The sequence below is a fragment of the Tenrec ecaudatus genome, chromosome 16 (assembly GCF_050624435.1).
Source record: "Tenrec ecaudatus isolate mTenEca1 chromosome 16, mTenEca1.hap1, whole genome shotgun sequence".
Taxonomy (NCBI): Eukaryota; Metazoa; Chordata; class Mammalia; order Afrosoricida; family Tenrecidae; genus Tenrec; species Tenrec ecaudatus.
Window position 1 is genome coordinate 3,465,140 of NC_134545.1, and position 14,695 is coordinate 3,479,834.

Below are 14,695 nucleotides of genomic sequence, written 5' to 3' on the forward strand. Positions count from 1 at the left end.
AAACAATAGACAATAGAGAGGTCTAGAAGGAGCTCTGGTGGCCGAGTGGTTATGCACTGGGCTGTGATCAGGTCAGCAGTTCAAAGCCACCATCCTCTCCTTGAGAGAAAGATTGGGCTTTTTACTCAAGTAAAGAGTTACAGTCATGGAATCCCCCCAGGGGCAGGTCTACCCTATCCTACGGCGTCACTGTGAGTTGGCATCAACTCATTGGCAGTGAGTTTGGGGGTTTGAATGATCAGGTGCACACACCGCACACTCATCAGTCATTTGAGACCAGAGGGCAGCGTTTGCCCAACGGCCCAGTGAGTTCAGAATGGTTGGAAGAGGAGGAGGGAAGTGGCAAGGGGCAACCCGGGGAGGAGGAGAAGCTACATTATGGGACGGCATTCCATGCTGTAAAGTCAAGCGTCTCTGAGTGGGCAGAGGTAAAACACGCTCTGCCATGTAAGTCCTCAGCCAGGGCGCCGTAAGGTGTTTACAAGTGCATTTCCCACTGTACTCTTGGGGACCTGTGTCTGTGCCCCCGTGGTGTCTTTAGAAGCCCTGGCGGTGCGGTGACTATCACTTGGTAGGTGGTTCAGCCCTGCAAGCCACACGTCGAGTGGGGATGTGGCTGTGTGCTTCTGTGTGGAGGATGCCCGGGAACCCCGTGGGGCCGGCCTGCTCTGTTCTGCACGGGCGCCCGGAGTCACAATGGGCTCCGCCAGCAATGCTTTGGGTTGGTTGGTTGTTAATATGAGGGGGCTTCAACGATGTAGTGGAAAAATGCAAGCAAAAGATCATGGATTTTTTCCACAAACTTTTTGGTAGTTCCTTTGCCTCAAACTGCCCTGAAGGCATTAGCCAAAAGTGAGGCTCCAGGAGTTGACCAAATATGCATTGAACTGTTTCAGAAAGCTGATGAAGCACTGGAAGCACTCACCCATCTATGCCAAGAGATTTGGAAGACTGCTACCTGGCCAACTGACTGGGAAAGATCTATATAAGTGCCCTTTCCAAAGAAAAGTGACCCAGCAGAAAGCTCAAACTAGAGAATGGCATCATTGATCTCACACACAAGTAGCATTTTGCTTAGGATCAATTTTGCTTTATTACTGGATAATGAAGGCTGTAGCAGTACATTGATAAGGACTGCCAGAACTTCAAGTCGGATGCAGAAGAGGATGTGGAACAAGGGATACCCTTGCTCGTGTCAGGTGGCTCTTGGCTCAAAGCAGAGAATCCCAGAAAGATGTTTACTCGTGTTTCATTATGCAAAGGTAGTCGACTGTGTGACCATCGCACCCCGTGGGTCACCTTGAGGAGAATGGGAATTCCAGAACACTTCATTGTGCTCATTCAGAACTTGTGCGTGAATCAAGAGGCACTTGTGTGAACAGAACAAGAGACGAACGCACGGTTCAAGCTCGAGAAAACTGTGCATCAGGGTTCTTCCCTCTCAACATTCTTTTTCAGTCTGTCTGCTGAGCAAATCAACAGAGAAGCTGGATTCTATGAAGAAGAGTGTGGCATCAGGATGGGAGGAAGGCTTATTAACAACCTGTGGTATGCAGACGACACAGCCTTGCTCGCTGAAAGGAGATTGAAGCCCTTGCAGATGAAGATCACAGACTGCAGCCTTCAGTATGCATCGCAACTCAATGTCAGGAAGACCAAATCCTCACGAGACCCATGGGTAACATCATGGTAAATAGAGAAAACATTGAAGTGGTCAAGGATTTTTGGCTTATTGGATCCACAAGCAATGCTCAGGGAAGCAGCAGCTGAGATCAAAAAAGGTATTGCTTTAGGTGACTCTGATGCACACGACCTCTTTGGAGTCTCAGAGAACAAGGATGCACTTTGAGGACTAAGGCACACCTGCCCCATTCTCCATAGCATCATACACATGTGAAGGTTGGACACTGCGTGAGGACAACTAGAGAGGAATCGATGCACGTGAATTGCGGTCTGGAGAAGAATGTTGACAGCTCCATGGACTGCGAAAGGGACAGACCAGTCTGTGCTGGAGAAGGAAGGCCGGAGTGCTCCTTAGAGGCAAGGAGGGCAAGACTTTGTGGTACAGACTTTAGACTTGTCAGGGGAGACCAGTCTCTGGAGAACACACATCCTCTTTTCGTATTGCAAAGAAAAGGCCCTCGACAAGATGGCTGGACCCAGAGGCTGCACCCTTGGGCTCGTGCATAAAGCAATCCTGAGGAGGCACAAGATCAGGCAGGGTTTCATTCTGTTGTGTGCAGATAGACAGGGTCGCTGCGGGTCAGAGGCGATGCCATAGCACCTAACAACAGCCACCTTGCTTGAATCACACCGCAGGCTTCCATTGTTACAGGAGCAGGCTGCCACGGCTTTCTCCCTCCAAGTGGCTGGCTGGTGGGTTCAAAGCACCTCCCTTTTGGTTAGCAGCCCTTCGTGTGACCTGGTACCCCCTATGCTGTAAGGGCCTCTCTGGAGAGAAGCTTACAAACCAAGAAAAATCAAACCCACCACCAACCGAGTGGATCCTGCTTCCTGGTGACCCCAAAGGGCAGAGTGGAACTGCCCCATCGCGTTTATAGGGGTGCAGGTCTTCACAGAAGGGACTGTCCTCTGTCCTGCAGAAGGGCTGGCGGATTTGAACCACGGACCTTATGCTGGTCGGTCAAGCTCTGTAATTAGAGCTTCCAGGCCTTCATAAGAATAGCCTCATCTGACAGTGACCGGGAGCTACCCCCAAGGCCACACTCTCCCTTCTCCAGAGCCCCTCGGATCCAGCTGTTCTGCCCTTGAACCCACCAGGTTCGTGGCGGCCAAGTCCACTTGCTCACCGCGAGCTGTTGAGGGATGCTATGGTCCACGGGGGTTCTGATTTCCCCTTCACAGCGAATCAGCCATTGTTAAGAAGAGCCGCTTTGGCCTTCATCATTCTCTGTGCTCCCCCAGCCCCTTCCTGCTGTGTCCCGGCTGGATTTCCCTATTCCCAGCTCCAGGCTGAGAAGGACCATCTGGCTGGAGAGATTCTGCCCAGAGGGGTTTTGCCGGGAAGCCTGCGAGAGACGACGGGAGGAGAGGAGACACCCCAGCAGACCAGGCTGTGCACTTCCAGAAGGTACTTCACTGGGGCAGGTGACGTGGGGTGGGGGCAGAGGACAGTGCTCACGAAGTGCCCTGCGCATCACCCCACCTCAGAAGACAGCGTTCCCACCAGAGTGGAGCCCAGGAATCCACACTTGTCCTCGTCCCCGGAGCTGAGCAGGGCCTGCGCCACGCATGGCTCAGGGACCATGGTCTCCCAATCCTCAGGCAGGCGGGAGGACTGAAAGAACTGGACAGAGGGGACGAGGGCGAAACGTGTTCTTCCTCTGTAGACACAAGAGCACCAGGGCCGGTCGTCTGCGCGTGCCAGCCTGTCCGCCAAGAAGCTTTATTTCATGTAAACTGCGCACGCTATGCTTCCCGTGTTAGTTTCTGGTGCGCACCATCTGTGCAGAAAACACGGTAAGTGGGTAGATAGGTAGGCTTCCCAAAGCCCCTGGAGAATCTGGGTGCTCAGCACTGGTCACCTTCTGCCCTGGCAGCACAGTGGCTACCGGATTGCTGACCAAATGGTAGGTGTTCTGAACCCAGGTGAGAAAGGTGCTGGTCCCCACCAGCCTGTGACTGCCACCCAAAGCCACCACATGGCACCAGGGAGCAAGTGCCCAATCCCTGCTGCTGGGAGGGCTCCATAAACGTAGCTTTCTGCCCCCGCACGCAGCCATGGGTGAGTGACAGAGACCCAGGGAAGCGTGGGTGTCTGGAGAGGGAAATGAGGCCGTACTTGGTGGGTGCCTGTCTCAGCTGTGATGGGAACGGCTGAGCATGTGAGTCTCAAGTGGGGGGGGGGGGCTCCCCAGCATGAATGCCGGGCCATGTCCCAATGCACGTGAAGGCACAGACACTGCTCCTCAAACAAGGACCCGGGCTCACCACTTCACCACAGTCCCCACCACTCCCTATTGCCTAGCTCTCAGGAACCGCCTGCCCTGGCTCTGTGGGAGGTGGAAGTGTAGCTCCAATCTCTCTGAAGGCTATGCTTCTCCATCCAAGGGACCTGTGCTCTCTAGAACCTACAGGCTTCTGGGGCCACGTGTACACGCCTCATTCAGTTAGAGACTCGGCTGTGTGTGCACACCTGCTGCTCTGTGCCACTTTCTTAAGAACCCACCTTGTTGTCATGCTGGAAAGCTACCCTCACTCTTAGGCTGCAGAATCGGGCTGGCTGTATAAAAGCAAACCAGTCTGACCGATGTCCAGTTGATTCCAACTCACTGCCACCCTGAAGGACAGAGCAGAACTGCCCCACATGGTTTCCGAGCCTGTAAATCTGTCAGGGACAGACAGCCCCAACTTCCTCCCACAAAGCAGCTGCCAAGTTTGAACTCCTGACCTCGTGGTTTGAAGCCCGGCACGCCGCCACCTTATAATCAGGTTCCTCATTTTTTCAGTTTTCACTTTTATCCTCCAAATCCACTCGGATTGCTTTCCCGCTCAGAGGCGCCCGTGTGCCATGAGGTGCTGGTCCAGAGAGGCCGGCTGTCTTTGTAAAATTATCTGGGAGGTTGTGAAGAGGTGCTGTCACTGGGCACCAATGCTCACCTGCCCTCGTGTAGTCCCCTCAACATGGCCTCTGACTTCATCCAGACTGACACTTCCCTGTATAAAGTTTTCGTCTGCTCCCTTGTACTTGGGCCCAGTTGGTAATTACCTGAAAGACCATTCACTGACTGTGCCGTGAAGCCGGGACCCACGGTGGGAACACATGCAGGCTGCTGGCAGAAGGCTGGCAGTTCCTACCCGCGGGGCAGCTCTATGAAGAAAGACCTTGCCATCTTCCTAAGAAACCCCCAGAGGCTCCCTCCCTGTCCCCAGCTCACAGAGTCCAACGGACAGGATGGGGAAGCAATTCCTGAAGTGTGGCAAGCCCCAAACTTTGTAGTTATTCTGTGCTGGCGGGTCTTTGCCACTAACATGTGCTCTGAAGGGCATTTTTACAATTCCACCACACCCTCCTGGCCTGACAAGAACCACTCCAGATGGCATTTCTCCAAGGTGGCACCCTGGTTCCTTGTGAGTCTATTTCCAGGAATGAGTCTCCTCCTCTAGACACAGTTATCCTAAAAGGGCAAATTCAGATGTCCTCTGCCTTCAACATGCAGGGCACTCCCCCGTCCTGTGGGAAGCTGGCTCTGATAATCACCTCACCGCTCTCCCCAGCAGCATCTCCCTCCATGTGGACTGCTCTGAGGGCTGTGTCCTCCTCCTACCGTGCGAGACACCAACAGGTGGACTTGTCTTTATTCACCGAGGTCCTTTGCCTGCACGTCTCTAGAAACACCGTAGGAAATACTGCTAAATATAACTGTCAGAGGAGAACGTGGGTCCACGTATAAAGCACTCTCTCCCATCCTGCCTCACCCATCCCTTTCTCTCTCTTCAAATTAGGGCCCTTTGTGTGTGTGTGTCTGCGTGTTACTGCCACATTTCTGCGTACAGAATGAGAAAGCAAGGGGCATCAAAATGCTCCGGAAAGATGGAATGAAAAGATAACAGACTCTCCCCGCCACCGTTTGAAGCCCTATGTACATAGGTTTCATCTCCTCAATGGTCAAGGCTTGCTTACAGCGTGGAGGTAACAGTGTGGGCCAGTTTTTTTCTTTCTTTCTTTCTTTCTGTAATGGGATTACAAAGGAAAGGTAACTGCAGGTGTAAACCCTGAGAAGAGCAGCATGACTGAACCACAAGTCCTCAAAGTGGCTCGCCTCAGCGCTGAGAGCAACTATTTTATCTGTGGCTGAGAGTATGAAAGTAGGGCAAGCCATAGGAGATCAATTTTAAATCATCTGAAGCGACAGGAAAGATATTTTCTGAGGCTCCTTTTGAAATGGGATAATATATGTTTCTGCCGTGGCCTTTTCGTGAGGGGAGATAGAGGACCGCCTGTCCCGACTGCCCCCCACCCACAGCAAGCACCACACAAATGCCCATATTTAAACCTCTTGCTCGAGCTATTTTGTTTAAGAACAGAGATCAGATGGTCTCTTTTTAATCTGATTTTACTAAAACAAAGCTGCTCAGGAATTGTATCTCACCCCCCTCAGCTCACGCTGTGTGCTTGTCTATAAGCCCTTTCATGACGTTTTGCCACGGCGGCCTTACACATCGTGTCCCATTGTTCAGGCTTCATTTCACTCCGCGCCACGTCCTTGGGTCTGTCCAGGTCAGGAGGTGCGTCGTGGACTCATCATCACTCATTACCTCTGTGCGATGCCCCATTGTGCGCAGATGTGGGGGGCACACAGGTGGGCTGCATCTCCTTGCTGTTGTGAACAGCGCTGAGTGAATGGAGCTCACCGGTTACACAGATGCAATTTCCTCCGTGTCTGCTCTTGGATCAGAATGCCCGTTGGCATCTTGCTGTCACCAGTGGGATTCTCTTCTCGGGGAAATCAAGGAGTGAGAACAATAATTACCTACAGCCTGTCCTCGCTTCATACCTGACAGGGGCGGTCGGTCCATCGCCCACACCTTACAGAGGAACACAACACCCAAGTGAGTCTCCTACATCAAGGAAGGTGTCTCATGCCCTGTCCCCGTCAAAACTAGGTGACCTCAGAGCCTGGACACTGTCACTACCTGGGCTCGCCCCTCATCACCCACTCAGGAACCCCTTACCGTGTCCTGCACTGGCTCCTACCTCTCCTGAAACTCCTGACTTCCTGGTCTTGGTTGACTCCTTTATGTTGGTCCAGAATGTTCTCTAGCAGTGTTCCTAAAACAATCGGTCAATCACATCACAGGGTTTTGTACAATCAGCCACATTGATCTTAGCAGCATTAGCCCGAGGATTTTTGAGACCCTCCTCTGGACATAGTGTCTGGTCAAGCAAAAGGTCACCCCTCCTCGAGTCCAGCTGACATGACGGCCACCACACACACACACACACACACAGAGGACGCGGGGCCACAGGAGACTTCATCTGTTGGAGGCGAGGTTCCCTCAAGAGGGAGAGACCACTTGAGCAGCCTGAACCCTGTGTAATGCTTTAAACCAAGCATGCTTCCCAGTTTCCATGTCCACAACCTCCACCGCATGATGGCGTTGGAAAATGGGCTGCCATCGAGGGCACCGTGCGAAACGCAGCACCTGTGTTTCATTCACCTCAGTCTTTCTCCAACCGGGGACCGTGGGCAGGTGGGAATGGAGGCCACCAGGGCCGGTACGGTTCTTTCCCTGGCGAGGGAAGTGTGTTGGAAGAGACAGGGTGGGTGCATTCAATCTGAGAAGGGAGGCAATACTCACTGAGGATCGGGAGTGGGGGAAAGGGGTCCATTTGTAAACTTGAACTCCTGTGTCTCGGCGGATGAATACACCGATACACAGCACTCCTTCTCTGACTCATTCCTCCCTCAGAGATGCACCTTCACTTCCCCAAGGTTCCCAGATAACCTTTCGAGGTGCCGTTGTCCATTGAACCTCGGGCAGAGAGTTCTTCAGAGGGCACAATGCCCATGGCAGACACGTTCTGTGACTTCAGGTTGAAGGTCTGCTTGGCTTTCAGAGGAGTTCAGGGAATCGTTCTGGGTTAAAGTGGAAAGGTTATCTCAGGACAACCATGAGAATCTGAGATGTTCTTCTGCGGTCCCCACTCCAATCAGGGTTCTTTTTTGGAATCTTGGATCTGAGTGTACAGTACGGGGAGCCAGGCACCACTCAATGCGCTTAGTCTCCTGGCCTAAGAAGCAGTTGTTCCCGGACATAGTCCATCTGCCATTCCTCCCTCCTCCCAGACCCTGGCTCTCCTCCTCCCTCTGTTCCTCCAGGCAAACAAAGAGGGATTGCTGAGCCTGGAGTAACTGCAGGCAAGCTTTGAAGACGCTGGGCAGAGAGGCCATGAACTAGGGCGAAGGGCAGAGGCACTAAACACAGTCTTAGGCACATTCACCCACAAAACAACCATCGGAAACCTCCAAGCCATGTTTGGTGGTACCTCAAACAGCCTCAGCCACCCCTCATGTAGTCACCTTGTCACCATATGTCTGTCCCACAACGTGGACTGGAAGCACCCGCCATGCTAAGCCCACTTGGGGATGAAACCAAGAAGCAGGATTATCAGTGTGATGCCTGCAGCTGGTTTTAGCCCAGGAAAATAGTGTGCCCTCTGGGGAAATAAATTAGAATATGCAAAGCTTTTAAGTACAATGCCATTAACTTAGCGGATTTTTAAAAAGTGCAGAATTTGATGAAGTCAGACATAAATGTCCCCATCCCACCCCCTTCGGCTCCCCAATCTCTAACTTTTCCTTCCCACCACAGTGAATTTTTATTGTGATTCCCATAGTTTACGGAAAGAGAAAATAATCTATATTTATAATGGAAAATTGTTTGCATAGACCATATTTGCTATTCACTGTACTGCTCCCTGTAAGCTGAACCTGCTTCTTAACAGCTGTGTGTGAATTCCGTTAGGACAATCTGATACGTAGGCAGTTCTTTGGCTAATGAAAAGTCTCTTCTCCTTGAATGCTGTCTCAGACTATTAGATAAATATTTTATTCTAATGCTGATCAGTCTTCTCTGTGAATGTCCACCTCCTTCCCCCTTCCCTAGAAAGGAAGTAAGCTCATGCTTTGTTATACATGACATGAGAAGACTAGCTTACTTTTGTCCGAGGTTATGGGTGTGTGTGTGTCCCCGCCCATCCCTGCACATAACATGCAGCCTTCAATGTCTGACCCCGCGACCCTCCAGCAGTGAAATTGCTCCTATCTCAGGGCCACCTCCGGGAGAGTGTCTCATACCCCCACAGAGCCAGTGGAACGGCTGCTCTTGCCCACGCCATAGCACCACAGCTAGGTGCACACACCAGGTTGCCCATGCCAGGCTCCGTGCCCCGACTGCGGGGAGAAGGGACCCTGAGCAGGGAGACCGCCCATACTGTTTGCGTCATAAGTGTCCCCCAGCAAAAAGCACCCTTCACCTGCTGCCCCAGGTAGCCCACTGGACCTCAGAGGCTCCAGCTTTTGAATAGACCCAAATGATTCCCAGTGAAGCTGGGAACCCCTGGATCGTGTGGAAATAATCCTTGTAAGTGACCAGGCCTCCTCATGGCACCGGGGGACAGGGGGGTCCAAGAACTGAGCTGGTAACCGATAGGACTCAGTAGGAAGATATTTTTTTCCTATTAAAAAGGAGATTCACGACCTGATGCAAGGGGCTTAAGTGGAGAGCAAATGCCTTGAGAATGATTGGGGCAGGGAATGTATGGATGTGCTTTATACAATTGATGTATGTATATGTATGGATGGTGATAAGAGTTGTATGAGTCCCTAATAAAATGTAAAAAAAGAAAAGAGGAGAAAAAAATGATTAGGGCAAAGACTGTACAGATGTGCTTTATACAATTGATGTATGTATATGTATGAACTGTGATAGGAATTGTATGAGCCCCTAATAAATTGTTAAAATTATAAAAAAAACCACACACACACACAAAAAAGGAGATTCACATGGGAAAAGGCAATGAAATCTGCAGCCGATAATTCGTTCGTCATGACCACGCCCCTGCAGGGTAACAAGAATTGCCCTAGGATCATTTCCTTGGGAAACTGTACAATAGCTGCGCTACGGGCCTGCCCTTGTCCTCTCAGACTTCTTTGGTTCACAGAAGCCAGAGAACAGGGCCAGGTACACGGTGTGGTTCCCGGCAGTGTGCCTGGCCTGCCATTTTCACGTGGTGTCCATCAAAGAGCACTCGGTCCTTCAGAAGGCCTGGAGAGCTGGAAGCACCACCTTCCGGGGTCGGCAGACCTGGATGGATGACCTGGTAAGGACGAGCTTCACAGGGTGACATTTGTGTCTATGGTTTTGTACTGAGACTTTACTGACTGACCCTCACACGCTGGCACGCAGTTCATTTGTGCCACCCCAGGACGTTCCCTCAGTCTCTTTTCCAGAAAATTGGCATCCCCTCAGAAGCAATCTCCACCCACCCCACCACACCCACCCTCGATTGCTACAACTGTAGATGAGAAGCGTGTGACCTTGAGCTTCGTGGAAGTGGAATCCGGCAGTGTCTGGCGCACTCTCTCCCCAACAGGAATACAAATCCAGTTGGACAAATGGCCAATGGAGGGATGATCATTGGGCTTCCATGGTGCCTGAGGAGCCTGACACCCCAGCTGTCTGCTTTCTCCACCAACTCTGGTTCTTGTCCTTGATGTCCACCGAGGGAAGGGGAAGCCAACTCTGGCCCTCGCTGATGTCTACAAAGGGGAGGTAAAGGTGGTTCATGGAGGACTCCATGAGCTTTGAGTGCCAAAAGTCAGATCATGGACAGTCCTGGCTTCACCCCTGATGACTCCAGTCACTGGCCAGCTGAGGGACGTCACTTCTTATGAGCTACTCATTACATCCTCAGGGACACTTAGGACTCCTTCCAGCCTGGTGGCTGACCAAGGTCGTGATGTACAAGCACAAGAACACCTCTGGGGTGGGGAGGGGCTACCAAAAGAGGACGGAGCTCTTGCAAATCCTCATGCAGGGTCTCTGCTGTCATTTGCCTTCCTGATGACTCAAGGGCAGCATGGGAGGAAAGCCCTCTGCAGCGCAGGACGCGTGCCTTCCAAGCCTTCGTCACTTATTGTCCAATGGAACGCAAGTGCCAAATCCTTAGTGATGCTGACAGCCTTCCACCACCCCTCATCCTGGGTAGCACACACAGGTGTTTTTCAACAACCTCCCACCCTACCCCACCCCCACTCCTTTCGGAGGATGCAGGCCTCCAAGAGCAATCACCACACTCCTGAAGGAACCACTCAAGAAAACAATGGAGGACTCCTCATGGCACAGGATCTCGAAGCATCCTGGCTTAGATCCGTAAACAAAACAATCCGAAAACGCTGACCAAAGGACCACTTGGGACTTGTGTTGGCTGTGCTCGGTGGCCGGAAGTATGCCCTCTTTAGACACTTAGGAAGCAACACGTACGGCATACTTAGGCTGCAGGGATCACAGTGGCCCAAGCCCAATGTCCATGGGGCTGTTGTGAGCCACGGGGTGATGACAGCAGCTAACCACTCCCATCTCTCTGAGAAGCCAGCCTTCCTCCATGAAACCAACCAAACTGCCCGTCATTGAGTCAACCTGACTCAGGACCACCTTAAAGGGCAAGGCAGGTTGACTTTCCCTGCAGGTTTTCGAGCCTATGAGTCTTTGCAGGAGTAGAAAACCCCATCTTTCTCCCTTGGAGCAGGTGGTGGTCTCAAACAGCTGACCTTGAGGCTCACAACCCTACTTGTCGCTACTACACCCTAGCACTCTTCCATAACAGAGTCTGGGAATTGAGTTTCCCTTTTTGAGGAGTGGCTCGTCCATTACTTCACACCACTGCAATTCAGATGGATGGACCAAGAGGAGATATTCCTCCTCAGGTGAGAAGAGCCAGCACGCTAGTGATCTGATCCTCCGACTCTCCTGCCATCAAGGCGAGGGTGGGGGCTGGCGCTTAAGCAACCATCTCATGACCTTGAAGATGAAAACCACAGGCTGAGGACGGTGCATGCAGAATGGAAAGGGAGCCTGAAGCAGCACTGATACACCACATCGACCATCAACCCCCATCTCTGGACTTAATGCTCTCGGACAAAATTACCTGCTGTCATTGCCAGGGACATACCTCTCCATGGACTCCCACGGACGGCCAAAGGAACACATAAATCTGCCTTGGAGAAATCCGGCCAGCATGCTCCTTAGAGGCAAGGTCGGCGAGCCCTTGTCTCACACACGTTGGCTATGTTGTCAAGAAAGACCTGTCCCTGGAGGTCATCCTGCTTGGAAGTCGAGGGGCAGCGGGAAGGAGAAAGACTTCTGACAGGTTGGATTGACATGGTACCAGGCCCTGTGTTCTTGTGTTGTAGATAGTTGCTGAGTCAGAACCGACTTGAAGGCACCTTATAACAACATTACCACTGAGTAGATGCTGACTCACAGGGAGCGCAGAGCAGCCCTTGGGCCAGACTAAAACTACTCCACAGAGATCCCAAAGCTGTAACTCTCGGTGGAAGCAGACTGCCACAGCAGTCTCCCTCATAGCAGCTGGTGGGCTTGAACTGCAGACCTTCTGGTTAGCAGCTGAGCGCAGTGCCTGCTGTGCCCATGTCCATACCACCGCAGCAGCGGCTCCTGATGCCTGCAGGTAGAAACAGGATCTGTGGATTTAGACATTTCAGCATTTGAGAAACTAGCTCCTGTGACGACCTCTTCCATGTCAATGCCACAAAGCAGTTCCTCATGCTCTCCCTCTTCCCTTATCAACACGAGGAGCCCCCGCACACCAGGCCATTGTGCCAAAACCAGCAGCATGTCAAAATGGAGGGCGACTCCATCAGATCACGTAAAGGATGATGACGATTACATCATGACATAACTGCCAACCCCAACTGGCCGTATTCCACGGTGACTTCACAGCCAAATTCTCTCCTGACATGCCCACGTGTCAAGCCAGTGAGAGTCATGGCCCAGCCAAGTGGACAAAGGACTTCAAACCCACACAGCCAGTCTACCTCTCCACTCGCCCCTAGGGGTCCATTCTCCCAGAGGTGTACTGTAAATGCGCAAAAGAGACAGGAGTCTGAAAATACATGTTTAACTATGATTACAAACACAAAATGCTGGGTCGTGAGCTGATGGATAAGAGGGGCGCAGCCCTACATCACTTCTCCTGCCAGTGGTTCCGAAGCACCCTCTCCAGGCTCACTTGTCATCTGTGGACGCAGAGTGGTCAGAGCAGCGGACAGCACACAGGGCTTCTTTGGACAGACTCGGCTCAGATTCTGCCTCTGCTGGACACTGGCTCGGGGAGCCTAATGGTTCACTAAAAGTCTCTGGCCTAAGCTGGTTTCTTAAAGAAGGAGGTGAGGGGGCTAGCTAATACCATTAAGAAAATGCACAGAACAGCACAGCTAAAGAGCCTGATACATCACCATGACGCAATACACCACTGCCTGCCTGTCCTTCATTCATTAAAATGCTCTCGGCTGCTTTTCCTTCATTCATTAAAATGCTCTCTGAATGTGTCATGTGTGTCTCCTTGGACTAGGGCTGTGCCTTCTGTCCAGCTTATGTGTCTATGATCTGATGGGATGAGAAAGAGGAGTTACAGTAAGTGCTAATTCCACCAAGACACCCACCTCTACATGCTGCCATCAAGTTTAACGTGGTAATGCCTTTTCCTTTTACAGATTCACAAGTGGCATGTGAGTATGAATGGCCGAACAATGTCCGCAACGAAAAGGAACAACACAAAAACAGATTTAACTCACGCAAGAGAATTCCAAATAGTTTTTGAAGACATCCCACAGACAAGCAGACGCAGCACTGCCATCCTCCTTGACGGAGGACTACGCAGGGTGCCTGCCTCTAAGACCACAGAATGAGACAGACTTGGGACAGAGTCGCTTTACCCAGAGAACCTGGCAAGTGTCCCTCAGGCAGGCGCGCAGGCCAACATCGCCAGTGAAAAGCCACGTGGATGCCAAGTCCCCTGCAACGTGTTGTGATGGGAACTGCACTTGACCTCCGTGTTCTTCCTCCCAAAAGCCCATGATCCCAGTCTCTTATAATCAGACACATTCCAATATAGCAGCCCCCTACAAAATAACTGAGTTCTCCTCCAGACTTCCCAAGTCCTCAAATGCAGGCAGCATGTGGGAAAGTGCCACCGTCAGGAGAGCCTTAGAAAGAGATGTGGCAACCAGATATCACGTGGGCGCTGAGATAGAAGAGAAACATCGGGAAAACCAGCAAAACAGGAACAAACAGTGGGCTCTCCGTAATAAATGCATTCACATGACAGGGTTAATCATTGCACTTAGTTAATAATAGAGTCTGTGGGGAATATGTCAATTAAACCAAAGACCCGCTGCTGTGTAGTGGACTCCGACTCAGAGGGACCCCGTGGGACAGAGGAGACCTGCCGGATGGGGTTTCTAGGCTGCCAATCTTTCTGGAAGCAGACTACCTGCCACACCTGTCTCCTGCAGAGTAGTTCCAGAGGTCAGACCACGGGCCGTTTTATCGTCAGTCTATCTCATATCCACTGCAGGGGCGACACAACTCACTGCCACTGAGTGCATTCCCACTGAGCGCCGCAGCCCCGAAGGAGGGCCCAGTGGAACTGCTCCCGAGGTTCTGAGAATGCCAATCTTCACAAAAGCAGACAGCCACACCTTTCTCCCTGATCTTTTGGCTAGTAGACAAGCACCTTAACCACTGTACCACCAGGGCCCCTGACAAGCCCATTCATTGTAATAAGCATGGCATCTGATGTAAGATGTCAAAACTACAGCGACTGGGTGTAGGGACTGGAGAACTCTCTGGACCATGAGCTCTTAAAGTTTCTATAGGTTTATAACAGTCCTAAATAAGAAAAGCGATTTTAAAAGAAAAAAAATACATTTATTCATCAGGCCTGAAACCAGGCTCAACAAGTCACTCTTCTCAGCCACTAGGGCCTAGCGGCTCAACGTTCAGCCAAACCTGAGGGAGGTAGGCCTTTGAGGTGAAGTCACACCTGGGAGGTACTGGCTCCTGTGAACAGTGAACCACAAGGCTCCAGAAGGGCATCACGTGCCTGGAAAGAAAGATCACAAAGCAGGAAGGGATCGCAAAGAAG